The 6,063-nt window shown below is 46.5% G+C and overlaps 1 long non-coding RNA gene across 1 annotated transcript in view; it reads left to right on the plus strand.

The window, feature by feature from the left end:
- The window catches only part of LOC107184927, a 21,363-nt gene extending 16,505 nt beyond the window's left edge, over window positions 1-4,858 (plus strand). Inside the window, exon 3 of the long non-coding RNA XR_001515828.1 lies at window positions 4,848-4,858. This is a non-coding gene — a long non-coding RNA (uncharacterized LOC107184927). The remainder of the gene's footprint in view (window positions 1-4,847) is intronic.
- Window positions 4,859-6,063: the final 1,205 nt, after the last annotated feature.

Consider the following 6,063-nt stretch of genomic DNA (forward strand, 5'->3'; position numbering starts at 1 on the left):
TCACTCATATGTGGACATAATGAACGACATAAACTGATGAACAAAAATAGATCCAGAGACAAGGTAACACTGAAAAGACTGTCCAACCAACTTTCATGTTTCAAAAAGAAACATGAAAGTCAAAGTATTTTACTTACTCCAGTGTATAAAAAACTTCACTTCAACATGTAAGCAATACTAAAAAAAAGAGAAGGCAGGGGAGGGGGCAGTTAGAGATCAACCAAAGGACTTGGATGCATGCATATTAGCATAATCAATGGACACAGACACTGGGGTGGAGGGGCCTTTCCTGGGGGGTGGCAGTGGCAGGGGACGGGGGTCAATCAGGGAATAAGGAGACATATGTAATACTTTAAACAATAAAAAAAAGAAAAGAAAAAAAATGAGCTATTTGACTGGGTCTGGGACAATCAAGGAGGAGGTGATGCCAGGACTGAAACCTAAACAAACAATGCAGTAAGAAGTACTCAGTTCTGCCTACTTCATTGGAAGGTCAAGGGCGATGGCAAATTATAGCTCATCATGCTGGATGACCAGGGTGTGTAGGATCTACAGCAGCAACATCTGATAGAAATATGTGAGCTACACATGGCGTTTTAAATTTTCTCTAAAACTGTAAAAAGAAACATGAAAGTCAATGTATTTTACTTACTCCGGTATATTAAAAAACTTCACTTCAACATGTAAGCAATGCTAAAAAAAATATTAATGACACCTCTCCAGGATTTTTACCACACTGTGACTCTGAAGTGCCACTGTACTCTACACGTGCAGGCTGTCTCAATTCAGATGCTAAAATTTAATCAGAAACGCTTGCTCTATAGAGGTGGGTTTCACAAAGTGACTCACTGAAAATGTAGGTTCATAACCTCAAGTTATTTATTCCAAACATACAAAGGAGTTTTCCAATAACAGAATCAAGTATTGATTTTTTAAATTTAAATAAGCTATGTTAAATAAAACTTTACATTTGCCTTTGAATCAGCTAAATAAAAGTAAAAATTCAGCCAGGCGCTGGCCACAGTTTCAAGAGCCCGAGTGTGGACAGGGGCGCCGTCCTGGGCAGCGCAGCCACCGAACGTGCCCACCAATGCCGAGTGGCCTGCCGGGCCGTGCTGGGCTGAGTTCCCCCGTGGCCTCTGGAATCTGAGCCTTTTCCAGAGAAGACTGACATGACAGCTGTCTTGGAAAATGTCCCCTCTCCCCTGGTTTTCTCTCCAGCACGAAAGCAGCAAAGGAAAAGCGTAAGGGGCACTAAAGAAGGCATCTAGAAAGTTCTGAAAATCCTTCACAATGCTAAGAGTTTTACACTTTCTGTTTTCAATCAGAATGCACTCATTCCTTAGAATCGGCATTCTTAATATGTGCCCCAGTGACCTACTCTGGGTCACATGTTCCTCTCTGCATTCTTTCCAGTCTTAACACTGCTCTCTCCAAAATCCAGGGGTCCTGCACCAATAAGCCTGGGTTCAGGGGCCAGGCCACCACACGGACCAGTTTGGGGCACAGCAGAAACCCAACAGATCTGACTTCCCACGCCAGCACTGACACCTGCCAGCCGCGTGAGCCTGGGCCACATCCTCAATTGCCGTAAACGATGACAACAGCACATTCAAAGCCATGAGGAGTAGAAGAGAAGTGAGCTTCGTTGTCCCCTTGGAGCTACATGGAACCAACTCCCAGATTTATCATCTTTAGAAACTAAAACTCGGGCACACCACATTATCAGAGACCCTTCTGGTTCTCTGCCTGCCTGAAAGACCGGCTCTTAAAACTGACTTCCGCAAAGGAGGCGGTTCCAGAACTGCAGTCAGCCACGTGGAAATCATCCTTTATCCGCTCAACAAATGTGTGCTGGGCATCGTGCTGGGCACGGAGGCTGTCAAAATAGATAAGGTGAGAGCCTTACAGTCCCCAAAGATTCCTGTTCTGGCAATCCGCTGCAGGCAGGGACGCAATATGAGCCTTGTGCCGGGTCATCCAACCCAGCACAGTCCATATGGCCAAAGATGGAAACAACATCGCTGTCCATCAAAAGGGGGCGGGTTAAATCAATGATGATCCGCCCACGTGATGCAGTCGTTCTCAAAGCAGGGTCCTGGGACCAGCAGCATTCGCTCCAACTGACCACCTGTTAGACATGCAAATTCGCAGGCCCACTCCAGACCTGCTCCATCAGAAACTCCAGGAGCGCAGGGCCCAGGGATCTGCATTTCACCACACCCTCCAGGTGACCTGGAAGCGTGCTCAGGTGCAAGAACCAGTGACAGAATGCAGGGGTCAGCAAACTTTCTCCGTAATGGGCCAGGGAGCAAATCTTTTTGGTTTTGTGGGACACACCACCTCGGTCACTACTCAACTTTGTCCTTGTAGCGCTAAACCATGGCAACACGTGGCATGCTTGTGCTCCAATTAAACTTTATTTAGAGACCATGAAATTCAAATTTCATATAATTTACACATGTCACAAAATCACAGTTGGAGTTTTTATCCAACCACTTAAAAATGTGGACACCTGTATAAAAGCGGGTGGTGCACCACATGTGGCCCATGGGCTCTGCCAGACTCTGATGAGACGGAATACCACACAGCTGTAAAGAAGAGCAAGGCGGCTCCTTACGGCGATACAGAAAGATCTCCAGAATATAATCTTAATGGTAAAGAACAAGATGACCAATCTGTGCGATATGCTATTACTTATATGGAAATAGATACATCAGCTTATATGTGCAAACACTCGTCTCTAGAAAGGTAAACATGTACCAAAACAGAAAATTGCAAACAGACTGTCCTTGGGGAGAGGAAATGAGTGGCCAATGACCAGAGGGTTCTAGGACACATCATCAATGAGCAGACCAATGCTTCCGGGGGCCCAGAGTGGTACTCCCAGTCTGTGCTGAAAGGGAATGAGAAGGGTGGATAAGGAAGCCGGGTGAGAATGGAAGGAGACCTCTGACCAGCTTCTGTGAGGAAGAAGCAGGTGACTGGGCGCAAAGGGAGAAGAAGGATGTGCAGAGCACAAAAAACGCAAGTGTAGACAGGAAGGGCAGAGAACCCCGGGAGCTGCAGCCATGTGCTTCGGGAAGCAAGACTGCATGCAGATGCCAAGGAAAGGGATCTAGCTGGAACCTACGGAAGGAGTTTAGTAGAAAAATCACTGTGGCAGCCGAGTGGAGAAGGAAAGAAAGGGGCACGCTGGAACCACCACTGTCTGGCCTGGCCTAGGTGGTCTCTCTTAGGAGGTGGGTCCAGGAAGAGGAGCGAGACTGTGGCGAGGCTGGGGAACTAGAATCAACGGGACTTGGTCCTCAGAGAGGTGGAAGAGAGGAAGGAGAAGGGAAGTCACCGATGAACCCAGAGAGGCTGATACAGGTCCAGTTTTGGGGGGCAAGGACAAGAGGCTCGGTTTGGGGGCATGTTGAGTGTGTGAGGGCTTTGGGGTGCTCGGTTGCTGGGAAGGTGTGGGTCTGGAGCTTGGGGAAAGGGGCAAGTGAGTGCCGGTGGAAGTGGTGACAATAGGTGAAATAAACAGGAGGAGATGGAACAACTGAGAGAGAGGAAAAAAGGATGAGAGGTGGGGGTTGGGGGAGCACAATGTTTAAGGACAGGGAACTAGAGAGGAGACCAAAGACCTGTAGTCACCCTGACACCCACACCTTCTATAGCTGAAAACTTTGGAAAACCTAGGAACAACCAAGGCAACTCCTCCAGGCAGTACCACAGTTTTGTAACCCTAAGGACATCACACATCAAATCTCAGGCCCCACCCATCTTCAGGAGTCCCGTTCACACAGGGGGACGGAGCCAGCGGCCTGAGCACAACTAGAAAGGAACATCTCCGAGCACATCCCTTCTCTGACCTTCTGCAAGGTGGACTCATCTCTGAAAACAACTGGCAACAAAGAATCATGGAAAGGCCTCAGAAAACAGCGGCCCCACTGTCTTCATCCCTCTGTGTCCAACCACTATCTTCCCCACAACGTTAAAGGACGCAGTTTGGGGCAAGTACCCGTTTTCCACATTCTCACAGAGGCATGGGAGAGAAGCAAGCATCTCCTGGGAATACAAAACAGGGTGTGCAACTGTGACATGACAACACACCCTTATGGAGTTGCAAGAAAAACCCAGATTTGAAATCGAATTTTAATCCTCACAAGCCTGCCTTAAACTCAAATTGGAACTCATACCCTGTTGACGTTTGGCAACACAAAACAGAAAAGCTCATTATTGGAAAGAAAATCCCAAAAGCCACTGGGGCACCCCCGCCCCCCAATAAAAGACCAGGGTCTAGTGAGCAAAGGGCACCCCTCCATGAAACACCTTAATTCATAGACGTTATTGATTCAGCACTAAGCACGAAGCACTATAGCTCATCTGAGCAAAGCCTACCCAACACACGAGTTTCTCTGTGAGGTACCCTGCAGCCTTCTCACGCTTATGAACACTAGACAGCACCTCCGTACTGTGCATGGGGCCACATAAAACAACACAATCACCAACAAAAAGCACAAAAATGAGAAAACCATAGCACTCAATATATCACAAGAAGGGCACTTGTCTGAATTCTTGAGGACTGTGTGAATCACGCGAGGAGAGCTGAAACGGGAGAGCAGAGCCGCCATGGCTGACCTCGGGTACTACTGTCAAGTCCAACTCCACGGCACTGGGCGTCTGGGAGTGACCACACAGGTGCTCTGGATGTTGACGAGAGAGTTACAAATGCATGCCAGCAAGCAGGCGAATTCACAAACATGAAATCCGGGAATAATGAGGAGCTTATGAGCACTTAAATTAAAATTTTCAATTTTAGGAATATTAACCAATTATAAGATATTTTTTAAAGTCAGGAGGAAACTGGGGAAGAACAGATCAGTGTTGGCGGGGATGAGGCGGAGGGATGAGGGGTGGGGACAGTGTAATGACAAAGGGTGGCCCAAGGGAGTTTAGGCAGCGATGGAAGAGATTGTTGTGGATCCTGACTGCGGGGACCACCACGCAACACTAGGCATCGTTTACAATTAAAAGCTGCGCACCAAAAAAAGAGTCAATTCTACTGTATGAAATTTTTAAAAATTTAGAAAGATACATGCAAAACTGATAACTTGTTTTCCCCCCTCTATACTTTTTTTTATTTTTGCAATGAGAATGCATTACTTGTCATTATTCTAATCCTAAAACACATAAGTTCGGTCTGATTGCAAAACATAAACTAACCATCCCTGACTTATTCTTAATGGAAATGAACACAAGGGCTCTTGAAAGAAAACCTCATAGCAGACACCACTTTCTTTTGGGCTCTGGAGACAGAGCTGATGGTGCAGAATCCTTTCAATGCCAAGATGACTTGAAATAAATAAATCCTAAGATCACACACTCAGCTAATGAGGGGACATCACTTATTTTCTCACCATCGGAACCCGTATTTTCAGCACAGCAAATACATAAATTTCTTTGATAGGGCTTCTGTAAAGGAAAACCACAGCACTCCTGGATGCTTCACTTAACTTGATTCATTCAAGTTGTACCAAAGACCATAGGAGCTATTAGGCATGTCATCCTGACCCTCAAGGAATTTGTCCCAAATCAAGGGTCAGCAAACTTTCTCTGTAAAAGGCCCAAGTGTAAATATTTTTGCAGGCCATGCGATCACAAAATCCTCTGCGTTGGAGAACAAAAGCAGCCATAGGTAATGTATAAATGAATGAGTGTGGCTCCTATCGATAAAACTTTATTTGCAAAAGCAGGCATGGTGAGCAGGATTCGGCCCTCTGGTTTCAGTTTGCTGGCTCCTGTTCTAGATGAAAGAGTTTGACCATATATAAATGTAAAAAGAGGATCAGAGTAGGGAATTGGCCCACTATGGAGAGAGCGCTGACATCATCTTAGCCCAAGAAGAGAACAGGGGAGGGGAAGAGAAAGAACCAGGAGAGCCCATAGCAGGTGAAAATTTGCCAGGAATCAGTGCCTTCCAGGAGGGAATGGGCAGTGGCAAACAGAGAGGTTGACTGGGGTAAGGCTGCAAGAAACAAAATTAGGGCGAGGCATTACCATCTCTAGAGCCAT

This window comes from Myotis davidii, unplaced genomic scaffold (assembly GCF_000327345.1).
Source record: "Myotis davidii unplaced genomic scaffold, ASM32734v1 scaffold648, whole genome shotgun sequence".
In the NCBI taxonomy this organism is placed as follows: Eukaryota; Metazoa; Chordata; class Mammalia; order Chiroptera; family Vespertilionidae; genus Myotis; species Myotis davidii.